Source organism: Neovison vison, chromosome 1 (genome assembly GCF_020171115.1).
Source record: "Neovison vison isolate M4711 chromosome 1, ASM_NN_V1, whole genome shotgun sequence".
NCBI lineage: Eukaryota > Metazoa > Chordata > Mammalia > Carnivora > Mustelidae > Neogale > Neogale vison.
In genome coordinates, this window is record NC_058091.1 from 147717417 (window position 1) to 147743244 (window position 25828).

Below are 25828 nucleotides of genomic sequence, written 5' to 3' on the forward strand. Positions count from 1 at the left end.
ACCCCGAAGGATCCGGGGGAAGTGGAGGATCCCGAAGCGCAGCGGAAGCGCTCGGTCACGATGCGGCCCGCGAGACGGATGGGATGCTTTACCCGGGGTGGTGGTGGCCGTGTGTAGGTGGAGGCAGCTGCCGCGGAGGCTACGACTGCTCTGACACCGCGAGGGTCCCCAGTCCCGATTCTGGGCGGGAATCCACGAAGAGTAATCACTGTTTGGGTTGGAGCAGAAATGGGATTCCCTTCAGAGTCAGGTATCTGTGGAGATCTGTTTAACCTGCTCAGGTGTTCAGTGAACAAAAGTTTTTAAAAAGCCCTCAGGCAGCGAAGAGGAAGGAAGAATACTAAGAAAGTAAAGGACCAAAGCCTCGGAAACGCAGCCAGGGACTTCGATTGCGAGCCAAGTACTGGGGAAGGGAGCCGTGAGACCATGATCTGGGTTTCACCAGTCACGCCTTCGGGGTTAACCAATCATGTTTCTAATTATGGAATTCTCCAGGGGAGCTGCAGTTTATTTTCGATTCATATATTTTAAAAAGATTTTTATGTATTTAGCGTGCAATTAGGAAAACGGGCAGAGGGAGACAGTCTCCAGCGTCTGCACTGAGAGGGAGCCCAACATGGGCGGGGGTGGAGCGTGTTTGATCTAAGGACCCTGAGATCATGACCTGAGAGGAAATCAGTAGTGGGTCTCTTAACGTTCTGAGCCACCCAGGCGCCCTACAGTTTCATATTTGTTTTTAACGAAAGCGAAGTAAAGCCAAAGCACTCTATTCAGAGTCTTCTTAATATTTGAAATAATAATTTTTAAATTGTGTATGTGGTATGTTCCAGACCCTGTTCTAAATACTTGATATATGTTTTCTCATTACCTTGTAAGACAAATGCTGATATGTATTATGTTTAAGGAGGGAACTGGTGTATACAGAGATTAAATGACTTGCCCAAGATGACCCATTTACTAACTGGTGAAGCTCAAAGATGAACAGTCTGATACAGAACCTGTGCTTGCAACCAGGATACTTGTATGGCTACCTCAGTAATGGTGAGTGTATTGTGGAAAAGTACTGGGGTAAGACTCAAGCGTATGGCTCTGATCCCTGTGATGAAGTTGTAGGACCTAGGTGAGGTTCGGTGGGCTGAGGTCCGGAGCTGATGACCAAGAAAGAATTCTTGAGACATCTTTGGTGCAAAATGGTGGTTTATTAAAGCACGGGGACAGGACCCGTGGGCAGGAAAAGCTGCTGCCCAGGGTTGTGAGGGATGGCAGGTTATGTACCCTGCTGTTGGGGGAAGGGGAGGGGAAGGGAGGTTTCAATGGAGTTTTCATATGCCAAAGAGGGCCTACAAGGTGCCAGGATGTCCGAGGCCTACCGGAGGCCTTGCCCTGCGGCTTGATCAGTGTTGTCTTTTTTTTTAAAAGATTTTATTTATTTATTTGACAGAGAAAGATCACAAGTAGACAGAGAGGCAGGCAGAGAGAGAGAAGAGGAAGCAGGCTCCGTGTGGAGCAGAGAGGCCGATGCGGGACTCGATCCCCACACCCTGAGATCAGGGCCCGAGCCGAAGGCAGCGGCTTTAACCCACTGAGCCACCCAGGGTTAGACCAACTCTTAACCTTAAGATAGTTGGGAGACTTTTTGGTGGGATGTCACAATCCTGCTATCAGTCGTCTTTGTTAGTGAGATTTAGGACATTTGTAAGCCAAGGGAGACTCCTGTCTAACAGGATTGTGAGCTCTGCAAGTTAACTATTTGCTTATTGTTCATGGCAGTCAGGGCTGCCTGAGGGATGCTACACATATGACTGAGGGGGAGCGGATGGAGAGGGGGGTGCAAGGCGCCAGCTTTTGCTTTGTCTTCAGCCAGCCCCGTGCTCCCTCATCACCTGCACAGCACGTAGGAAGGTCTCAGTAGGTGGTGAAAGCTTCAGCCCTTTCTTTCAGGAGACATTGCCCAGACAGAGTGCTCATTTTATTTATTGCTTCATTCACTCAACAAATATTTATGGAGCACTGCCAGTTCGTGAGAATCCATATTGGATATTAGGAATTTAAAGACAGGTAAGTCTCAGACTCATTCCTCTAATGGCTCACACCCTAGCATGGAGACAGCAGGTGCCATGAGTGGTATCATAAAGGTAGGAGTTACATATTATAGTCTGGGAGCATAGAGAAGGAGTGCATAACTAAGAATTCATTTGAGAAAAGTTCAGAAAACACTCTGGAAGTGATGGAATATGAGATGAAGCTTAAAAGAATAGATGCAATGAATTGAAGATGGGACTGGAATGGAAGATGGGAAAAAAGAGATTCTTGGATGTGATTTCAATTAAAGGACCTTGTAGGAAATGGAAGCCATTCATAAGATAGCTGAATTATCTCCAGACTTAAAATTCTTTTGAAAGTTTTTATTTTTATTATGTATTTATTCAGAAGATGAGTTTATTTTAAAATATAGAGAGAAACAAAACAGGAAACATGGAGACAAGGATAAAGAATAAGAAGGAGCTGCCAGAAAATTATGAGGAAAATGAACAAACAAAAATGGGCCAGGACAATCAAGGGAGGAGAGTTTCAAGTAAAAGGTTGATCTTAGCAGTGTCATATATTATAGAGGTCAGTTGGGAATTTCTATGTTCTAGGCATGTTATAAGCTCCTTATATGTACTAACTCAATCATCCAAGAACCCTTTGCTGTTTAATCCTCACAACAACCCCATCTTACGGATGAGGGAAATGAAGTAGAAGGAAGTGAAGTGTTTTGTGCAAGATCACGCTGCTGTTAAGTGGCAGAATGGGGATTTAAACCCTGGAAGTCTGATTTTTTGAGTCTGTGCTTGTTACCACCATCTTATACTCCCTTTCTGAAGAGGATTTGTGGAGTTTAGGAATCAAGTTTTTCATCTTTAATAAGGGCAGTTTCTGTGGAGTGTGGTGGAAAGGGAAGAAGGGGACATAAGCTGTATCGTTTCTTTCCAGAATCTTGGCTATAAGAATGAACAATGGAAGGTCCTCTCTACTGTGGAATATAGGATATCTAGAGAGAATAGGGCCTACAGCTTCAGGGTAAAAGAGAGTTGAATATGTTGCTAAAGGAAAAATACCAATAGAGAAGTTGAAGATTCAAGAAAGGGTTATCTGAGGCCACTCAGGAGATAGGGGAGGCTGCGTTCTCAGATACTAAGGGGAATCGATCCTTTAACCAGAGAAGGAATCTGAGATCAGAGGAATGAAAATATATCTGCATTGCTTGGGTCTTGTTCAGAAACCCTTTTAAGATTTGGAGGAAGGAATTGCAACTAGCCACAGGGACCGTATTCATCAGGCTTCCAATTTGTTCTATTAATTAGTCACTCACCAAAATCCTGATTCAGCGGGGTTATATTCTCACAAATGTATTTTCTCTTTGATCTACTCCAACGGTAACAACCAACAGTATATTTTAAAAAATCACGGAGTTGATGGGCCAACAGTTCCAAGAGTACAACATTGCTGTTCTTCATCTCTTGATTTCCTAGAGCAGCTCAGATCTTCTCACTGAAATACACCCAAGCAAGAGGAAAATGAACAAGTGTGTCAAATTTGAGGATCTCATTTTATCTTTTTGTTGTTGTTAAGCCACAGTCATTGCTTCACTGTTCAAAATATTTATTTTCCTAACAGGTCACACAGAAGTTGGGAAGAGAAAGACGGCTGTCAATTAGCCTACATCCAAATCTGGGCTGAGGAGGAACAAAGAGCTGCCTGAAGAAATGAGTATCTGGAACAAACCACAGAGGTCAAGATGGCCACTGGCCAATGGAACCAGCTGCCTGGGTCCACATTCGCGAGCCCCCTTCATGGGCACCACTGAGGTGCAACGAGGACAGCAGAGCTGCGGGGCGCAGTCATTTACAACTTCAGGAAAGGGGAAGGAGCTCATTCTTCAGACATGGTCCTCATGCTTCTGTGCTCCTTTGTGGCCTTCTCCCAGTTCATGTGGATGAATCCCTCAGCGACCACACTCCACACAGTGTCCTCCTCCAGGCGGTGTGGGGCGATTCCAGAGCCTCCAGGGTGGGAGCAGGGCATGTAAGAGCTTTGAAGAACACCACTCTTAACAGAAGTGTGATGAGAGAAAAACTCTCTGAAGACCTCATACACATGGGAAGCCATTTTATTTTTTTATTTTATTTTTTTAAAAGATTTTATTTACTTATTTGACAGACAGAGAGAGAGATCACAAGTAGGCAGAGAGGCAGGCAGAGAGAGCGGGGGAAGCAGGCTCCCTGCTGAGTAGAGAGCCCAACATGGGGCTCGACCCCAGGACCCTGAAATCATGAACTGAGCTGAAAGCAGAGGCTTAACCCACTGAACCACCCAGGCGCCCCGGGAAGCTGTTTTAAATTTCTTTCTAAGGTAGCATGACTGGGCAGAAACTTGGTTCAAACCAAGAGCCTAATGTGTGCCGCCCTCCGCACATACATTGTACATCTGATTTGTAAATGAGTAGCCGAAGGGAAAACCAGCTTGTCCTTGAGGTACCCATGGATGCTCCTACTCCTGGCATTCCTTTGCGTTTAAACTCATTCCTGCCTGTATGCCAATCTAGAATCTTTGAGCTCTTGACCTGTAAAACCTGTTCCTTCTCTAGGACATTTTCTTCCCTGTGACGAGTATATCCCTGGCAGGCGGCCCAAGCTGGGCTCAAATAAAACTTTCTCTCAGGGATTCTGACAGGTCTGTTCATTTGGCTGGACAGGGGTGCTGGGCTCGGTGCACACTGAATGTGTGTGTGCTGATGCCCTTGGCTCCCTTCAGGCTTGGGAGGCCTGAGCAAGGAAGTGTCTGTTCTGCTGCTTCCCTCAGACACTGCGGTTGCAACCAGAGAGGAGCAAGTTGGCTGAGTCCCAAACGTGGTAGATGCCTCCCGCTTGGCTCACTGGGCACTGGTTTCCCATGGTGTCCGGCAGCAGCTTGGGGGCACACTGACTGACGGCTCCTGTAGAGTCTCCTACTGGTCACTAGGGGAGGAGAGCAGCTGTGCGGGGCCACCTCCTGGGCCCAGTGACCGCTGGCCCCACTGCTGCTTGTTCCTTGTTCTGGGGGTGCCTCGCTGACCCCAGCTTCCCTGCCCTCCGCCACCGGCTGGCCCGTGGAATGCTGTCTGTGGCTGGTGTGCAGGCCCCGAGGCCACGGCTGCTTCTGCCCATGTGGCTTGGCAGCCCTGCTGCTCTTCACTAGCAACATTAACTTAGCAACCTTATTTTATCTTTAAAAGTCATGCGCTTTGCACCCCATAATCTAGCTGGGCACTGGCAATAGAAAATAAGAAAAGATTCGTTCCTTACCCTTTAGAAATCATAGTTAAAACTGAAATCAATATACGCCGACTTCAGAGGGGGCAACTCTATGGGGCAAATTGCCAGTCTCCTTGTCATATCCAAGGCAATTGACACCAATCACTTGTGACTTTCTTTTCCATGCAACAAAATGTTAGGCTCGGGTTCCTCCTCAGTGGCATACCCATGGCTTATTAATCAGAATGGGCTTTTAAATCTCTGTGCATAAGAGATTAGTTTAATTTGGTAAAACATGTATTAGAGGCAAGATCTGTGCAAAGTGCAGTAAGAACATTGGAGGAAGTGGTGTTTCTGCTTGGGGGGTCAGAGGAAACTTGACTAAAGGAGTTAGGCAGTCCGTGGTTGTGGAGATGGCCTTGTTCCACAAAGTCTGCAGGGACCTGTGTTCCTCCCTGTTCATAGACCCTCATCTCTTATCTGGTGGGTAGGTTTCAGACAGAAAGATGGAGGAAGAGACAAGAAAAGGCAAAGGGCACATGCCAGCTCTTTTTAAAGGAAGTCTCCAAAAAGCCACAGGCCAGGCAGCCCACCTGCATCTCAGTGGGTAGACCTTAATCTCATAGCCACACCTACTTGCAAGTTCTATTCCAATAGAAGAAGATGAGCATGGATATCACATGGGGATGGGGGTGAAGGAAAGGGAGGGGAGGTCACATAAATGGTTGTTTTGTCAAGTAAATGTAGGAAGTACTGGATTGAATAAAGTGGTCTCTTTATTTTCAGCATGACAGTTGTATGGAGAATGCTCCCCCTGACGTGTTGTATATGTGTATACGTCTTCTTCCATAGGACTAGAACCTCAAATAATTAAGTAAATGGGCAGTGGAATAGGAATTAATTCCCTTATAGCAAGGGAAGATGAAGAAATAATGATATCCACTGAGTAAGAGGGGTAAGAGGTTAAAATGAAACAAAACAAAAGCCTAGAATCAGCTTTTGGAATAAGGAAGCAACAAGAAATAAAGTTGGCAGTATGCAGGATCTAGTACATTGGGAGGGAGTGGATTATATGTGGAGGACAGAACTTTCTTTGGGCAACCTGACAGAAAGCAACTGAAGATTTGGCCATATCCAAAGTCTCCTTTCAAAAGAGCTCAAGTGGGAGGAGTTAACTCAAGTCTGGAGGGGAGAAGTAGCAGAGGGATATTCCTAAGCGCATCTTGTCTTATGCCAACAGTGGCTCCATCCATTCCATCTTCACCAGAACATGCGTCTCTCCCAAGAACTGAAGAAACGTCAAGTTTCTGTCTTGGCCCTCAACTTCATGGCCATCTTCTTGATGAAATAGACGTATATGTCCTTAGACTGGGTACCTGTCATGTTCCTTGACAAGCTGACATTCAGCAGGGTCTGGGACTTCTGTTTTGAAGGCAGCCTTTGACTTTCTTCTGGTGCAAAGGGTAAGCAGAACCCAGTGACAACTGTAGGGAGTGGTTACTTTATTGTAGGCCAGGTTTTCTATGAGGGGGGTGGTCCTGACCCAAACCTTATATTGGGATAGTAGGAAGACTCTAGGAAATGCAGGCCTCCAGGCAGATTTACCTCCAGGTAAATGCCAGCAAGCCAAGAGGCTCAGACTGAGATCTCACCCTTACTGAACTCCTCTCATCCCAGAACTCAAACTTCTCCATTTTCTCTACCTTCTTCATCTTCTCTGAGTCCTCCAGCATCTTGTCCCTGAGTTCACCTGCTCTCTCTGAGTTCTCTCTCAGCTCTGCTCCTCCTCTCTTGACAGTGTGTAAGTATGAGCAGGGCAGGTGGAGGCGGAGGATAGTATGGGAGCTTGGAAGCTAAAAGAATTGACCCCTGTCCCAAGCTGGAATTCCCACTTACTCCTCAGAATATTGGTGAGGAGTGTTTTAATTGTCGTTGCCATTGAACTCTGCTTCTTTTGCCTCATTTTGGTAGCATCCTTACAGACCTTTCCTCTTTTTCCCTTGGAGTTAGCTGTTTTTGCCATCTGGGAATTCACTTCAGGTAAGGGATCCCCATCTGTTTGCTTTGGTTCTAAAGAGTATCTGGATTTGGGGACTGAGAGGAAGACTAAAGGACAACCACTGTGAGTAAGGTTGAATGGCTAGAAATTGTGACCTACAACCCTGGACAGGCACATTTCATCAGTCTGAGACCTTTTTCTGAGATGAGACACTAGAAAATGAGATGTCACATCAGTCCCAAGGAGAGTGTGTGATATCCAGGGTTGCCAGATTTAGAAAGAAAAAAATACAGGGAGCTTAGTCCTATTTGAATTTTAGATAAACGATGTATTTTAAGCTTTTTTACATGGGGTTACATATACTAAAAAATGATTCATTGTTTATCTGAAATTCAAATGAAACTGGGCATCCTGTATTTTACTTGGAGCCCTAGAAGTAGCCTTTGTAGAAGGAGAGATGGATTGTGTGAAAGGAATTCATTTATAAGTAGCAGGATTCATGAGAAGATGAGGCAGAAAATTCCACACCTTCCTAGGATGCATCTATTTGGGATGGTGAAGAGCTATCACATGAGGGAGTCAGATCCTGTGAGTATTTTAAGATAATGAGATCTGATTATAGGAGGGAGAGATTTATTTCTGTAGCTGGGGTCAAATATTTGGAAAGAAGAAGGGTGTGGTGATTTGAGAAAGGAGAAAAGTGAGTCTAATGGTAGGTAGGAGGATAAGGTCTTGGACGTGTGGGGGAGAGGAGCAGGGTCAGGGGCCAGTGGAGGTTTAGGGTGTGGGCCATATTTAGATGGAAGGGTGAATTTGGATGGAAAGCGACTTCAAGTAGGTAGATGATAGATTTACATTGGCTGAACAAACTAGACTAGGCAAGCAGGTCTGCAGGATGGACAGTATGGGAAGGATGCAAGTGGTACTTTGGGCAAAGAGATCAGTACAGTGGCCAGGTACGAAATAGGTACTCATTAAAATGATAGCTCTCTAAAGAGCATGGACCATGCCTTCAGTTTCCTTTGGCTCCACACTGTTCTGAAACCAGTACATAACAAATAGAGACTGACAATTGGAGACTGCTTGTTGGAATCCGTTCCTCTTTTTGTCTCCACTTCATGAGGTCTTCATATCTTGGTGACTTTCTGATTTTTTTCTCTTTCTCCTTCTGTTTCTCAGGATTCCTTTCTTTCCAGTACATTCTCAACCAGATGTACCTGGAGGACTAGCCTTAAGGGGATGAACACCACCTGAGGAGGGTAAACCCTAGGAAGTCTGAGCCTAAAACATATTCCCGGAATAGACTGAATGCTTAGGAGATTCCCCACTGTGTAGTGAGAACACCTAGTCTTTGAGTTGCATCTGCCAGGAGTCTGTGCCAGGAGTCTGTCTCCTACTTCAGGGTCATTTTGTCCATTTCCTGTCTATTCCTCCCATGGAGTTGGGTTCAAATTTAGACAAGAAGGTGGTTTAAGGAGATTCATTCTCAACTCAGATGAGCAAGTGGAACTTCTTGCACAACCCCATGTACACCTACAGACTCTCTTTTCCCCATTGTATATCCACGTCTCCTTTGTCATAGGTTAATTGACCCTATAAGGGTGAGTTTTATTTCTTGGCTCTCTCTTCTGTTACATTGATCCATGTCTGTTTTGTGCCATACTGTTTTGATGGCTACAGCTTTGTAATTATCTTGAAATCCGGGAATGTGATACCTTCAGTTTTGTTCTTCTTTCTCAAAGCTGCTTTGGCAAATTGGGGTTCTTTTGTGGTTCCATACATATTTTAGGATTATTTTTTCTAGTTTTGCAGAAAATGCTGTTGGTATTTTAACAGAGATTGAATTGAATCTGTAGATTGCTTTAGATAGTATGGACATTCTAACAATATTAATTCTTCCAATCCATGAGCATTTGTTAGTGTCCTCTTCAATTTGCCTCATCAGTTTTTTATAGTTTTCAGAGTACAGGTCTTTCTCTTTTTCAGTTAAGTTTATCCCTAGGAATTTTATTCTTTTCAATACAATTATAAATAGAATTGGTTTTCTTAATTTCTCTTTCTACTTCTTCTTATTAAGTGTTCCATTTATTAATTTTGAATCCTGCAACTTTACTGAATTTATTTATTATTTATAATTTTTTTTTGGTAGAGTCTTTAGGGTTTTTTTTTTTATATAGTATGTCATCTGCAAATAATGACAGCTTATCTTATTCCTTACCAGTTTGGATGCTTTTTTATTTTCTTGTTTAATTCCTATGGCTAGGACTTCCAGGAGTATGTTAAGTAAAAGTGGTGAGAGTGAACGTCCTTGTCTTTGGGGGAAATCTCCCGATTTTTCACCATTAAGTATATTAGCTATAGGTTTTTCACATATGGTCTTTGTTATGTTGAGGCATGTTCCTTCTAAACTCTACTTTACTGAGTTTTTATCATGAACAGAAGTGGAATTTTGTCAAATGCTTTTTCTGCTTCTATTAAGATGATTATATGATTTTCATCCCTGTTTTGTTTCTGTGGTATATCATATTGCTTGATTTGTGAATATTGAACCATCTTCACTCCCCAGAATAAATCCCACCTGATTGTGTTAAATGATCCTTTTAATGTTTGGGTTTTTTTTTTTAAGATTTTTTTTTTATCTGTTTGAGAGAGATAGTAGGAGAGAGCACGAGGGGTGGAGAGGAGCAGTGAGAGAGAGAGGAGCAGACTCCCCACCGAGCAGAGAGTCCAACAAGGGGCTCAATCCCAGGGCTCTGGGATCATGGCCTGAGCTGAAGGCAGATATTTAACCCACTGAACCACCCAGCTGCTCCCTTTTAATGTATTGTTAAGTGCAGTTTACGAATGTTTTCTTGAAGATTTTTGCATCTATGTCCATCAGGGATATTGGCTTGCAAGGTTTTTTCGGGTCTTTGTCTGATTTGGGGATCGTGGTAATGTTGTTTGGCCTCATAAGATGTATTTGGAAACATTCCTTCATGTATTTTTTGGAATACTTTGGGAACAATCAGTATTAACTCTCCTTTAAATGTTTGGTAGAATTCATCTCTGAAACCATCTGGTCCTGGACTTTTGTTTCTTGGGAGTCTTTTGATTACTGATTTAATTTCATTACTTTTTAATGAATTACATTGATTAATTTTATTACTAGTAATTGGTCTTGTTAGATCTTCTATCTCTTCCTCATTTGGTTTTGAAAGACTGTACGTTTTTAGGAATTTATACATTTCTTCTAGGTTGTTCAAATTGCTGGTATATAATTTTTCATAGCAGTCTTTTATAATCCTTTGTAATATTGTGGTATCAGTTATTACTTCTCTTTCAAATAAAAAGAAAAGTAATAAAATATTAAAACAAAAATACAAGGGGGAAGCACAATAATGCCAAAAAACCCCACAAAAAAACCAAAACAATGAAGTAGACAAACATTTGGCAAGATTAAACAGGAATAACGGACAGTGAAAAAATACACTTTTTTTTTTTAAGATTTTATTTATTTATTTGACAGAGAGAGATCACAGAGAGGCAGGCAGAGAGAGAGAGAGGAGGAAGCAGGCTCCCTGCTGAGCAGAGAGCCCGATATGGGACTCAATCCCAGGACCCTGAGATCATGACCTGAGCCAAAGGCAGCGGCTTAATCCACTGAGCCACCCAGGCACCCCTGAAAAGATATACTTAAAAAGAGACACAACCACAGGTGTTTCATGATTTAAAAGCTAGGAGAAAATGATGAAAATCTAGTGCTAATAAACTTCGAAACTTACATATTCTTGAAAAACGTGGTTTACTAAGTATTTTAGTAGAAAATACAATTCTTTGCATAACATGAACCCATGATTTGAAATCTTCCATAAAAAATACATGACAAAGTAGATCTGAGATATGAATTTATCAGATGTTTATAAAGATATTTCTGATCTTATGAAAACTCCCAGAAAAAGGAATGGGAGAAAATATCTCAACTAATTTTGTGACACTAGCAGTAATTTTGATACACCAAACCTAAGAGAGACTATGCGAGATGAAAAATCAGATTCCACTTTCACACATGAATTTGAGTTAAATTTTATTTATTTATTTATTTATTTATTTATTTGACAGAGAGCGATGACAAGCAGGCAGAGAGGCAGGCAGAGAGAGGAGGAAGCAGGCTCCCTGCTGAGCAGAGAGCCCCGATGCGGGGCTCAATCCCAGGACCCTGGGATCACGACCTGAGCCGAAGACAGCAGCTTAACCCACTGAGCCACCCAGGCGCCCCTGAATTAAATTTTAAATAAAACTGAAGAAAACATAAAAGTTCAAGAATAAAATATATCTTTATTGTTAAGTTGAATTTATTATAGATTTATAAGTTTAGTTTTATATTACACTATAAAGCTATAGTTTTATACTCTAAAACTGATATAATTTCCTTAAGAAGAGAGAAAAAACATATGACCATATTAAGAGATACAGATACAGATAAACTGTTAAAATACAATATAATTTTTGGGTGCCTGGGTGGCTTAGTGGGTTAGGCCTCTGCCTTCAGCTCAGGCCATGTTCTCAGGGTCCTGGAATCGAGTGCCGCATCAGGCTCTCTGCTCAGCAGGAGGCCTGCTGTCTCTCTGCCTGCCCTCTGCCTACTTGTGATCTCGGTCTCTCTCTGTCAAATAAATAAATAATCTTAAAAAAATACAATATCATTCTTTAAAAAATGTATAGCAAGGGAAGAGAAGACCTTTACCAGTAAAGGTCATGCTATAGCCAAAATGTCTATATAATTTCCTCAGATGATAACTACACTTTTCATGGTAAATATTTCATAATGGATAGAATTGTCAAATCTCTATGTTGTATACCTGGAACTAATATATTATGTCAACTTCCTTTAGCTAACCCTATACAATATGTTCTATGTCTGGAACTAATGTCAACGATGCTTCAATTAAAAAAAAATTCTCATCTTATTCTTCTCCCTCTTCTTTTGCCTTCCTGTTCTCTCCCCATTCTGTTTCACTTTTCTTTTCCTCCCTGAGGAATTTAGTACTACCGTCATTTAGGCATGTCAGACCAAATTAGGTCTGAGGAATTATGATGCCTTGGAGTTTCCCAGGTGAAGAAAGTATCCATGTTGTGAGGGGGCATGGAGTGTAGGAGCCCAGGCAGTACAAGGGGGACAAGTACAAAGATGAACAGCTTGTTGCTGGTTGTTTAACCTAGGCACGATGCAGAAGGCATTCACTTAGGAACAGGGTCCGCAGCATGGTGTTGGAGTGGTAGTGAGAAGGCTAGGTCAGCCGGAGGTGTTAAAGCCTAATTAGCATGAGAAAGGTGTCTGTGGGAGGCAGAAGGCCAGCCAGTGATGTCAAATCCTGAGCCTGTAGTACAGAACAAAGGCAATTGAAATAGAATTTATGAAAAGGATTTTGGAGCGAGCTGTTGGCATGTTATTATCTCTGTACATTTCCCCACAGAGAAGAGTTCAGATTGGAGTGTCTTGTCCCTTTTGCTAAATCTTAACTAGAGAGCTGTCAACAAGGCCGATCAATGGCACAAAATATGGGGGACACAGTGGAGAAGGCTATGGATAATATCAAGGCAACAGATGGGCAGCTTGACTGCCTGGCGTTGATTCTTTATCAAGATTAGTCTGTAGTGTCATAGCTCTTCAGGGACAATGAGGCATGAACATTTCCCACAACACGATGGGGAAGAGGATAGAGGGAGCATTGGCATGGGGGCAGCTGAAAGCCAGCTTAGATAGGCCAAGTGGAGAAATGAAGGTAACTTAGGGACCAAGAAGCAGGAGGAAAGAGAGAGGAAACATTTTCCCTGGCAACTATCCAAGGAGCTATCGCTCAGCAGCTCCAATGGGTGAAGGGAAAAGTTTGATCTTTATGCCAAATTCATCTAAGGATGAATATTAGAGGGATACGGGGAGCTCAACATTTTAGTTTTGGGATTGAGACTGTATTACTCGGGGTAAGTCATGAAACTGTCTAGGTCTTCATATGGAGGTAAGGAAAAATGTGAATGGAAATAGAATGGTAATGGAAGACCTAAGTGTATGGTCTCTATTTTTATATCCCATGATATCCCAGGGGATGGTCACACTTATATCACTGAGCTTGGAGAGGGCTAATTGATAAAGTTATATGACTGTCAATTAGTTTTGTTATTATTATGACTTTGTCACAGTAAGAAAGAACATCTCACGGATCTGAGAGACAGTGTCCCTGTGGGTAATCCAGATGATGCATATGGCAGATACAGCAATGTTTATAACATAAAGAAGCCATTTGACATTTCCAATTTCTGAGTATGGGTGTAAAATTATATCATTTTAATTTGGAAATGGCAAAATAATTAAAAGCCTTCTTTGATGGGGGTGAGGTTGAGCAAAATGGGTGAAGGGGAGTCAAGAGGTACCAACTTCCAGTTAGGAGATAAATAAATCATGGGGATGGGGCGCCTGGGTGGCTCAGTGGGTTAAGCCGCTGCCTTCGGCTCAGGTCATGATCTCAGGATCCTGGGATCGAGTCCATGATCTCAGGATCCTGGGATCGAGTCCCGCATCGGGCTCTCTGCTCAGCAGGGAGCCTGCTTCCTCCTCTCTCTCTCTCTGCCTGCCTCTCTGCCTACTTGTGATCTCTCTCTGTCAAATAAATAAATAAAATCTTTAAAAAAAAAAATCATGGGGATGTAATGTACACCCGGGTGACTATACTTATGTTATATTTGCAAGTTGCTAAGAGAGGAGATCTTAGAAGACCTCATCATAAAAAATAAAGTTCTCATCACAGGAAAGAAAAACATAATCATGTATGGAGACAAATGTTAATTACATTGATTGTGATCATTTTGCAACATACACAGATATCAAGTCATTACGTTGCACACCTGAAACTAATATAATGTTATATGTCAACTCCACTTCAATTAAAAAAACTCTTTTTGTTTTTACACCTCCTTTCTTTCCATAAGGCAAGGCAAACAAATTTTTTTCTGAATTAAGACATTTTAATATACATAATGTATAGTACTTCATATAATTTATTAATGTCCTTTTCTATATGCCAAAGCGTTACCTTGTGAAGGAAAACAAATATTGCCAATCATTTTATCTTTCCATGGCCTAATCGTAAGTCAAAACAAATAGCCTTTAACCAAATATGTACTTTACGTTCTATTTCTAAGTACTAATTGTGGCAAGGTAAGATTTTCATCTCTCATATCTCTCATTTCTCATCATCTCGTTTTTTGTTGTTAAGAAATGTGTGGGGAGATTTTTTTTTTTCTTAAAGATCTTATTTATTTGAGAGAGATCGTGAGAGAGAGTGTGAGAAGGGAGAAGGTCAGAGGGAGGAGCAGACTCCCCATGGAGCTGGAAGCCTGCTCCAGGATCATGACCTGAGCTGAAGGCAGTCACTTAACCAACTGAGCCACCCGGGTGCCCCAGGGGAGATGTTTTTAACATCAACGACCCCTGGAGTTGCGTGTTTAATGCAAGGTAGGTCTGAAGGTATTGCTGACACGGAGACTAGGGGCTTGTTTTTGGGAAAGCAGAAGTCTCACTGTGCACTCCTAAGGAGAAGAAGCAAGTCACAGGGTCAACTCAGGCTTTTCCTGTTATCTCGGCTTCCCCTGGATTGGGGAAATGCATCAGGCAGAGTTCAACTATGAATGATTGAAACCAGCCTAGCAATTTTAGGAAATGGTTTAAATAAGACATGCACAATTATGAAATAGTTGGAAGGGCTGGAGGACCCGGTTCCAGGCCGGCCGCCATAGCCTCCATATAAAACAGGCCCTCAAGGACGCTGCCAGGTGGCACCATCAGAGAGGGAGGCAATCGGAAAATGGCAGCTTCCCGTCGGTCTTTGCAGCATTCAGAGATCAGGAAACTGCCCTGCTGTCTGTTAGAACTATGTCAGTCCAACATGGATGTGTGGAAGCCGCCTCCCTCCCCTACAGCAACGAGAGCATTCTAGGTATCAGCCACAAGTCGCGTGTGTCCTGATTTCTCGCACCTTTGGAATAATATCTTGTTCTGGCCAATAGCTCCCACTTGTCTGTCTTTAATATGCCACAGTGTAAAAATTGTTTTAAACCAGAGCAGAAAGCAGGTAATTCCTGGTCCATTATCTGCAGTTCCCTGTTTGCACTTGGGCTATATATTTTGAGACACCAATAACTAGTTTCCCCCCCTCATTTAGGTAACTATACAAGCTCAAACGGAGGTGTGCAGCAATGCAGAGAGTGGTTTGGGCCCAGGTTTCCCTGCTTCCTTTCACCCTCCCTGCAGAGGTCTAAGATAAGAACTGGAAAGACTCTGTAGAGGATGTAGCATGGAGAGGTTTTGTAAGAGAACCATAATGGACTAGACTTTGAGAAAGGAATGCAACGACTTGCCTAAATTAAGAAGAAAAAAAAAAGATTCACTCAAATATGAAGAAAGAGAAAAAGATCTCAGAACCCACATAAGCATGGTTGTTACAGAACTTCCCCCAAGCAGCCAGGCAGGTAGAAACAGGAGCAGACTTAGCATTACCTCCCCTCCCTCCCTTTCCTGGGGTCTGCATTAGATCCCATAGACTTGGCAGGAATCCAAGTGAATAAAAAGGAAACAAACTGAGGTTTATAACTACCTTCAGAACAAGAACTCTGAGACAGTCATTCCTCCTGACCATATAAAAAATGAACCTACGTATACGAGAGCTATTGGACTGTTGAACAGAGTGGCTACACTTCCTTCTAGGTATGGTGACTAGTAGAAGGTATTACTGAAAGATACGGCATATCCATGCTGAACACTATAATAACAAAACCCATAAGATAGTTACTGACAAGGAGTCACAGCATTCAGAGAAAAATAAGACAAGATCATATAAGAATGAAAATATCAGGAATGGGCCTTGAAGATACGGACCAGACATGAAGTTGGAATTCCTCTATGAGGAAAGGTGTATGACTTTTTAAATTGAGGGGGCTTTAAAATACTCATGAAGGGAAGTAGTGACAGAAAAGGCTGAAAATCTCAGGGTAAAAATTTTATAATTTAGAACATTTAAGCATGTTATGGGCTGGATCGTGTCCCACCAAAACTCATATGTTGAAAGCCTAACCCTTGGTACCTCAAAATGTGACTGTATTTGGAGATAGTGCCTTTAAAGAGAGAATTAAGTTAAAATGAGGTCGTTAGAGCAGACCCTAATCCTATCTGACTGGTATCCTTATAAGAAGAGGAGATTAGGACATATAGAGAGAAACCAGACATGTGCGCACACAAAGGAAAAAACCACGTAAGGACACAGAAGGTGGCCATCCACAAGTCAAGGAGAGAGGCCAAACCTGCCGACACCTTGATTTGAACTTGGGTTTGATCCAGCCTCCACGACAGTGAGAAAAACTTCTGTTGTGTAACCTACCCTGTCTTGTGTAACCTACCACCTTTTGTTAGCGTGGCCCTAGCTGACTAATACCAAGTGGAAGGGTTATGTTATCAAAACGAGGTATTTTAGAGGATATGTTTAATTGTGAGAATGAGGAAGTTTGAAGAATGGGAATTGGGCCTTTGTTTACCCTGTCAGCTCCTGTCAAGGACTGCTCAATTCTCTATGAATCCCCAACCTCAGGACAACGCTTGGCACAAAACATGTTCTCAATAATGAGTAGAATGAATGATGGAGTGAAAAGGAAGAGAGATTTAAGAGAGGTTGTGTTGAAATAATCTACTGTAGTGATCCTCAAGCTTTCTGATGACAGGTCTCTGTTTTTTTCTTCTTAATTTTCATTTTAAGTGGTCTCTGCCCCCAGTGTGGGGCTTGAACATACAACCCAGAGATCAAGAGTTGCATGAACTATGGACTGAGCCAGCCAGGCACCACAGGATCCTTTACACTCTTAAAGGTTATTGTGAAACCCAAAGGTCTTTGTGAATTATATCCATCAGTATTTACTACATTAAGTTTTAAAACTGCAAATTTTAAAAATATTTACTAGTTGGGGTGCCTGGCTAGCTTAGTTGGTAGAGCATGTGACTCTTGATCTTGGGGTTGTGAGTTCAAGCCTAATGTTGGGGTAGAGATTACTTAGAAAAATAATTTTAAAAATTTTGAAAGTATTTGTTAATTTTTTCTAAAATAAAAGCAACCAACCTATTAGGTGTTATTGTAAATAACATTTTATGAAAAAAATATATTTTTTTCTTTCACTCTCCTTTTTTTTTATATCTGCTTCTTCATTCAAAATGTCATAAGCATATGAAGAAAGTTTGGCTTCATTCAGATAAACTGTTAGAAAAGGAAAGAGCATTTTAATAGCTTTTTCAGGTAATTGTGCACATTCCTGTCTGATTTTATACCAAACTTGACAGATGGCACCTTCTTTAGGGTTGGTTTAATGTGCAGTCTGAAACCTCATCACTAACTTTGAATGGGTCTTTTACCTATGCGTGATTTGGTAACAAGTTGGGCACATGAGTCTGTGGGGGTATTCAGCATTTCAGTATATAATATCAAACAAAGAGAAAAGAACATTAACACCATTACCAATCTCATCAGAAATGTCTCTAAGCATTGGGAAGCTGCAAGTTACCAAATACTGAAAGCTAATAATTTATCATTGCAAATCCTCTCAATTATTTTCTTTGAATTATTTTTTTATAGACTGATTTCCTTTGATTTTTGATAAAATGACTGAATATGTAATGGTTTATTCTTTCCAATAAAAATGGTGTTCCATGAAAACAAAACAAAACATCTAGATCAGTTTGCAAGTTAAAAGTCACCCAAACACTTTTCTTAGACAATCATCTCATTTTTTACACAGCTGGAGTGCTTTTTCTGCACTTACCATTTATTCACATGGTTTATTAAAAAGACAGGTACTTAAGGGTAAGAACTAGTCAAGTAAATTTTTTTTTTACTGCTTCATCAAGGATATTCTTAAGTAAACTATGTCCCCCCCCATGTGACTGCTATGGACACAAGAGGGCGGCGACCTCCTGATCAACTGCCTTGATCCACAGGAAGCAAGAGCAATTATGTGCTGTTTTTATACCATCAGCTTTTTTCATAACAAATGCAGCCTTGATATTACTATGCAAATATTGTTGCCCTCACATATCTTGAAAGTGTCTCAGGACCTCCATGGATCTGTTTGCTACACATTGAGAACTGATGAAATAAAGTATCTGTGGGGATTTGAGGGACAAAGGGCCAAGTTTCTCTTGGAAATTTTGAACCCAGTTGTCAAGCATAGGGCAGGTTGTGAATTGATGTTTGTTGAATGTTGAATTATGTATTATGAATACATAACTGTATAAATATGTGCTTACTTGAATGAATGAGGTGGTGTGGAGAAGAATGGTGGAGAGAATATGATTTAGAGTGGAGAATGCATGCTGTTTGGATTCAGAATCTGCTCTCAAGGTCTGGCTTTGTCACTGAACAGCTGTGGGTTTAATTCTGTGGAGCCTTTTATCAGCAAAATGGGGATAATGATACATTGATTTATGGCAAAAAATTAAGTTAGACAAAAGGAAATTATGTGTGTAAATTTTTAAAGTATAATCCATCCCCCCCAACATGGGGCTTGAGCTTAAAACTCAATATGGGGGGCCACAGACTCTACCCACTGAACCCGCCAGGCTCTTATGTGAGCAGTCTTTAACAACATTTTTGGTTGTATAGAGGTGGGGAAAATATGGAAATTTATAAAATCAGTTTGTGATATTTCAAGGGGAATATCTCAGGAGACACAGGTGGAAATGCAGATTGAATTTGACAGGTAGGGATAGACTCTGCATATGTTGGGGAGATATTCGTTCAACTGCTATTTACTGAGTGTACTACCTCAACAGAGGAGGCTGTGGACCGTTAAAATATCGGTATCTATGAGGGAGAGGCGATCCAGATCAGTAGGAAATAAGATGGAAAATAGCGGCCAAAGGTCAAGCACAATTATTCAGCGGGTACACCAGAGTTTCCAGAAATTACATGATTCCTTTAAAATCTAGCTAAAACGCACTTCACGTCGCCTTCTTAGCGCAGTGGGCAGCGCGTCAGTCTCATAATCTGAAGGTCCTGAGTTCGAGCCTCAGAGAGGGCATGTGTTTTTGTCAGAAGCTCGTCCACAGCCGGTGACAAACACGACAAACACGACAGAGCGAAGGTGCCTCCCGGGAATGCCGCGCCGATTCGCGGCTGGGATGCAGTTTCTTCCGGTCCTGAACCGAGAAATGTGACGGCACCTGAGATGCAGAGCTCCCACAGCAGGCGGCTGGGTCCCCATCCCACCTTCGCGGAGCAACGGGTGAAGCCCGGGGAGCCTGCGCGCCCAACCACTTGCGGGGACCGCGGGGCGGGGCCGGGGGCGCTGCGCTCCGCCCACTTGGCCGCGGGCGCCTCCCCCCGCGCGCTGAGGTCCGGGTCCCAGCAGGGGCATCTCCGCGCGCAGGTGCGCACCTTGTATGCGCACGAGGAAGACAGGGAAGTATGGGACATCTTCGCAGCGTAGGAAATGGACTCTTTCTGTCCTTTTGTCCCGTTTGGCTCCACGCATGGCAGGGCTGGCGATGTCCTGACCCACCGTGCCACCGACTGCGTGTGGCCGGGGAAGGGACACAGAGAAAGAGAGGTGGGGGTCCCCACGCGGGCGGAGGAGCTCGGAGAGGGAGGAGGTCGGCCGTGCGCGGTGCAGGGGAGCGGGAGGCACCCACCACCCCCGTTACAGGCATCCTTGAGAAGCGCATTTTAGTGGTGACAGCCCCTCTCTGCTAACCGGATCTGGGATTTACGTGGGGATTTAACCTGGGGAAAAAGGAAGGCCAATGACGGGGACCGAGAGAAGCTAGACTGTAACACGCGGGGGCTGGATCTCCAAACAGTCTGGCTTGCGGAGGGGATTGCAAAGTGCCGGAGAGTCAGGCAAGGAAGATTACGACCCCCAGTGGCATTGTAGAAACTGAATTCACGCAGCAAGTGTTGGGAAGTCTGTGATTAACGGAGTGTTGCCCCACCTGCCTGGGACCCCATCACCACGGGCCGGCCTGCCTATTTCCAATGTAATGCCAGCCCTGAGCGGTAGCTTCAGAAACCCTTCAAAATCAGAGAAGGAAACAAAGGGGCCATTGTCTGTGCCATACGCAGAACCCAGATAGTTTCCCCCACCTTTTGTTTTCGAAGCTCCTGGAGATGGAAACAAATATGCAAAAGCTTCCCAGCAGAAAAGCAATTCCACCCCATCCTTTCCCAGAGGTCCAGGCAAGGGGGGAGGGGGGAGGACTCAGTCAGTGGGACTGGGCAGTGGGACAGTCTCTGCCTTCCAGCTCTTTCTCACATCCTTTTCACATTTTCAACATGAGCCCGAGCCCCAAGATTTCTGAGGGTGATGCTGGTGGCACGAGTAGGTCCTGGGAAAGGGATGGCCCCTGGATAATAAGACTGATCCTGCCTTTCTGATCCACAAATGACTTTTAAGGCCACCCAAGTGGAGCGAGGACCGAATAATCACCCAACATCCCAGACAGTGCCCTGGGCGAGAGCGTGAGCTCTGTCCTCTCCACCAGGGTGCCCGTTCCCAGAGTCACCAAGTATATTCCATCTGGGAAAGACCACATCAGGAACTGCCTGGTGAGTTAATACAGGGATTCCAGAATCTCCTTTCATATTTTTCAAAGTTGTGATTATCAACTTTGAATGTCAGTGTGGCTGACATCATGGCTGTCCCGGAGGTGGCTTTGGGGTAGGCCATTCCAGGCTCTATGTTTGCACATCTGTTTCCAGTGTGTTTAGTCCACATGTAAGGGAAAGACCATGAATACAGGAAAAATGATCGTTTATATGCAATTCAAGATAAGCACTTTTTAAAAAAGTTTAAAATGCCAGCTAAACATTCTGTCTTTTAGACATAAAAAGAAATGGTGGGCTTTTTGTTGTTCAAGTCCACTGAGCCCAAGCCAGGCAGGTAGAGGCTGCTGGTTTTCTCTTCCATCCCCTTTCCCTCAGAAGCTGAACCTTTGGCGGAGATAGAGGAAGTTGCACTTTGTTCTAATCAGAAAATTTAAAAAGAACATTTGCTCCCGTTTTCCCCTTTCCTCTTCTTCTCAAGACCACACCTGTAATTACATTTTATGGGATTTAGAACAAAACAACTAACTTAGAAATGGGCATTTTAGGCACAGGCAAGGTCCCAGAGGAACAAAATAAACCGGAATGGAGAACTAACAACTGGTCAACTGCGGAGAAGGGAGACTGGAATGACGTTCCAGAGGATGAGGGGCTCTGAGCGCTGTCTTGTCAGCAAAAGGTCACCATTTCACCATTTTACCCTGGACTGCAACATGGCTGAATCTGTCTTTCTCAAATGAGAAACTTTGCCATTTGCAAAAGATAACTTGGGAAGAGATGACGGTTGAGTTCAAAGTTCAGGAGAAGCATGATTGCATCATCTCAGTGGACCTGACAGAGACACCGAATGGCTTTACCGAGCACTGGCAGTCAAGTTAGACTCATTTATCCCATACAAGGCATGAGGGCCTCTCTAAACTGTTAGCTTCTGGGTCCCACATCACCTAGGAGTCTTGGGGGTTCAGTCACAATCAAGACAGACATAAGCTTCACATTCTTGTATGGGGAGATAAAAGTGAAAACAAAAAACTGAACCATATAGTTTCAGATATGATGGAAGTAACTACTTGATGATTCAGGGAAGAGTGCTCTGAGAAGATGATTTTGAGGTGAGCCTAAATAACATGAAAAATGATGTGGGAAGTCTGGAAGACTCCTGAGCCTTGAAGCAGAAGGAATACTAATGCAAGGGTCTCAAGACAAAATTCACCTGAGTTAATGAAAGGGAAAAATGAGAAGAAGCTAGTGTTTCCAATATTGACAGAAAGATAGAATTGACAGAATGTAGTGAAAAACTGAATGCAGATGATGATGAGGGAGAGAGAAGTCCTTAAGTCTCTGGCTTGGGGCATTGCTTGGATGGTCGTGTTTTTTAAAAATGTATTTTTTTACTAAAGATTTTATCTATTTATTTGAGTGAGAGAGAGTGAGAACACAAGCAGGGGGAGGGGTAGAGGAAGAAGCAGACTCCTTGCTCAGCGGGGAGCCTGATGGGAGAATCCATCCCAGGGCCCTGGAATCGTGACCTGAGCCAAAGGCAGATGCCTAACCAACTGAGCCACCAAGGCGCCCCAATGGTGGTACTTTTCTGCAAGACTGATATTCCTCACTAAAGTGGGTTTGGGGAAAGAAATCATTAGGTTCTTGCCATGTCCTATTAGTTCTGAAATATTCATTCATGTGCAAGTGGAGATATCAGTGAGGGATTATGGATAAAGGTTGGAACTCAGGAGAGATGGCCGTCCAGAATATGGATAGTGCTTGTAATAAAGCAAGGAGAAATGAATTGAAACAGGCTTGACCACTCGATACAGTATCCTCCGGTGACAAGTGGCTATAAAGTATTTGAAATATGCTATGAAATGAGATTTGCTATATAAGTGTAAAATAGACACCATATTTCAAAAACTTGACATGAGAGAAAGAATGTAAAACATCTCATTAATAATTTTTCTATTGATTACTTGTTGAATTGATAATATTTTGGATATATTGCTAAATAAAATACAGTATTAAAGTAATTCCACTTCTTTCTGTTTGCTTTTTTTCAGAGTCCAGAGTGCTCACCATTATCTGTTTGCTTTTTTTCATGGGACTACTAGAAGGTTCAAAAGTATATGTATGATGCATATCTCTGTTGGATAGCACGGATGTAAGGTAATTGTTCTGAACCTCTTGGTGAGAAGAGGGTCATATTTATAGATCTATTTCCATACAATAAATGAATGGTCACAGATCCCCCCGCAATTAGCTCAAGATAAGAAGTGACCCAAGGACAGAACCTCAGAGAACATTCGTAGAGAAAGATGGAAAAAAAGTGGGGACACAAAGGACCCTAAAGAGTTTGAGAACTCACTGGCCCTATCTAAACCCAAGGAAGAAATCATTCACTTGGGAGGGGGAGAGCTGGAGGGTATTTCAGAAACTGGAACTCCAAGTAAGATGAAATACAGAAGATGTTCCCATTGGATTTTACAATTTTGAGGAGATCGCAGTGGTCTGAACGAAGGCAGTTTCAATGAAATGCCACACTCAAGTGTCTAGCAGTAAGCTGTGGAATGAGGGATGGTTAGACATTCATGTACATTTCTCTTTCTGGAACTTGGTGGTAGAGATAAGGCTGGAAATCTGCGAATTTCTTTCTTTTTTTAATTTTATTTACTTATCAGAGAGAGTGAGAGAGAGTGAGCACAAGCAGGGGGAAGAGCAGACAGAGCAGGCAGAGGGAGAAGTAGGCTCCCCGTTGAGCCGGACTCCATCCCAGGACCCTAGGATCATGACCCAAGCCAAAGGCAGCGGCTTACGGACTGAGCCACCCAGGTGTCCCGTGCCAACTTCTTGAAAGTGGAATCAGGGAATTAGCTCAAGGAGAACATTATGTCTGTGTGTATATGGTGGTTGCTGCTAATTAATGAATAATCTTGAATATGATCTAACATCCACATTTTTTCCAGACCTCTGATTGTCACAGACACAACCTCCCTTAACAAGTGACGAAGAAACCAAACAAAATCCACTTTCTTTAATGTTTTAAGTCTCTCTTCATCCATACGCAATCCCTTGATTTTCTATTTAAAATGTTATTAGTTAACTAATGTATTAGTTATATTAGTTAACTAATACACTTTATTTTTTAGAGCCCTTTAAGATTTGAAGAAAAATCAAGCAAGAAGTACATAGTTCCCAGTACATAGTACATAGTTCCCAATAAACAATGTCACCCTTCCTCCTGTTGAGTTTCCCGTTATTAAGATTGTGCTTAGTGTGAGATTTGTTATAACAGGGGAATCAATATTGATACATTCTTATTATTGACTGAAGTCCACAGTTAGCCTTAGAGTTCACTAGTTGTGTCATATATTCTATGGGTTTTGACAAATGTATAACATGTATCCACTATTCTAGTATGGTACAGAAGAGTAGTTTAGGCCAACAGATTTGCTGAAGGGGCTGCATCTTTTATCCTACATAATTTCCCACCTTGTGGATTTATTCTACTGCCTCTTCTGTCAAGGTGGCCCTTGACATATTTCTTGAACTGCTCTATTTCTTGTAAACTGGTAGTTAGAGGTAGAAGCTCACTTAGCTTCAGGCTCAAATATTTCAACAGCAAAATTTGAGAGGTATTGTGAGCATAACTTTATGAGGTGTGTAATGTCTGGAGTTCTCCTTTTTATTTTTTTTAAGATTTTATTCATTTATTTGTCAGAGAAAGAGAGCACAAGCCAGCAGAGTGGCAGGCAGAGGCAGAGAGAGAAGCAGGCTCCCTGCTGAGCAAGGAGCCTGATCCAAGACTCAATTCCAGGACCCTGGGCTCATGGCCCAAGCGAAGGCAGACACCCAACCGCCCGAGCCACCCAGGTGTCCCTGAATTTCTCCTTTTTAGTTATCAATATTAACATTCATACATGGGCTCAAATGTCACATCCATATCTTGTTTATATAATCACATACTGATACATAAAATTGGTACAAAAAATAAATTTAGACAATATCACTAAAAGAATAACACAATAGCAAGCAAAATATTAATTCTCAAATGAGCACCTTAGAGGAAAATCAAAAGCATACCGTCAGACTAATAAAAATGGGAATTTCAAAGATCATAAAAATGGAAATTTCCAATGACTTATTTCTTAGGTTCTGCAGAAACTGCTCTCTAGTTTAAAACTTTATCCTTGAATACTCTTTATTTCTAAAGAAAGCAAGAAAAAATAATGCTAAATAGAAACATGGGGATTAGCTGGAATATAACAAATCTAGTTGGTCATTAAAAAAAAAAAAAAAAAAGACCTAAAATTGCCATTCAAATGTCAGGAAAAAAGGAAGATGAACAAAGCATAAGAAAGAAGCAAAATGAATTAGTGGATGTTGTTTAAAGATTTTGGAGATATGGTGGGATAATATTTTGAAGAATTCATTGGGGTTTGATTTTCCTGCACTACCCATTCCACCCCGTCAAGGCAGTAGCCATGTGAACCTTCGCTCTAGACGCTGGGGCGCAGTGAGATTCAGCGTTCTGTACAGACCGTGTCTGAGCACTCAGGAAGCTCCCATTCTAGGAAAGAGAAAAACAAAGCAATAACTTAAAAACCTACTTTCTGGAGGACCTAACGTTTGTGAAGAAGATAGAACTGGGAGTGAGAGATTGTGCACGCAACATTTTAGCTCTACTTGTCTGAAGAAGGACAATTTGAGTTGAGACCTGAGTACTCAGAAGTGCCAAGCCTGGGGCAGGAGTGAGAAGGGAGGGATGGTGGCAGGTGGACCAAGGGTCTCCATGAGGAGCAGTGACAAGGGTACAACAGAGGTGTCAAAGCTTCTTGGATCTTTTCCCAGGTAAGAAGCTCTGGGTTTGTAAATAGAACAGGCAATATACAAACCAAAGAAGGGGGGTGGGAGAGAACTTCTCGAATAATAAGCATGCGCAGAAGGACCAC

The 25828-nt window shown here is 42.6% G+C and overlaps 1 non-coding gene across 1 annotated transcript; it reads left to right on the forward strand.

Moving 5' to 3' along the window:
* The first annotated feature begins 19295 nt into the window (after positions 1 to 19295).
* On the forward strand, positions 19296 to 19368 carry TRNAM-CAU. Its single transcript has one exon. It is a non-coding gene; the product is annotated as a tRNA-Met (tRNA).
* Positions 19369 to 25828: the final 6460 nt, after the last annotated feature.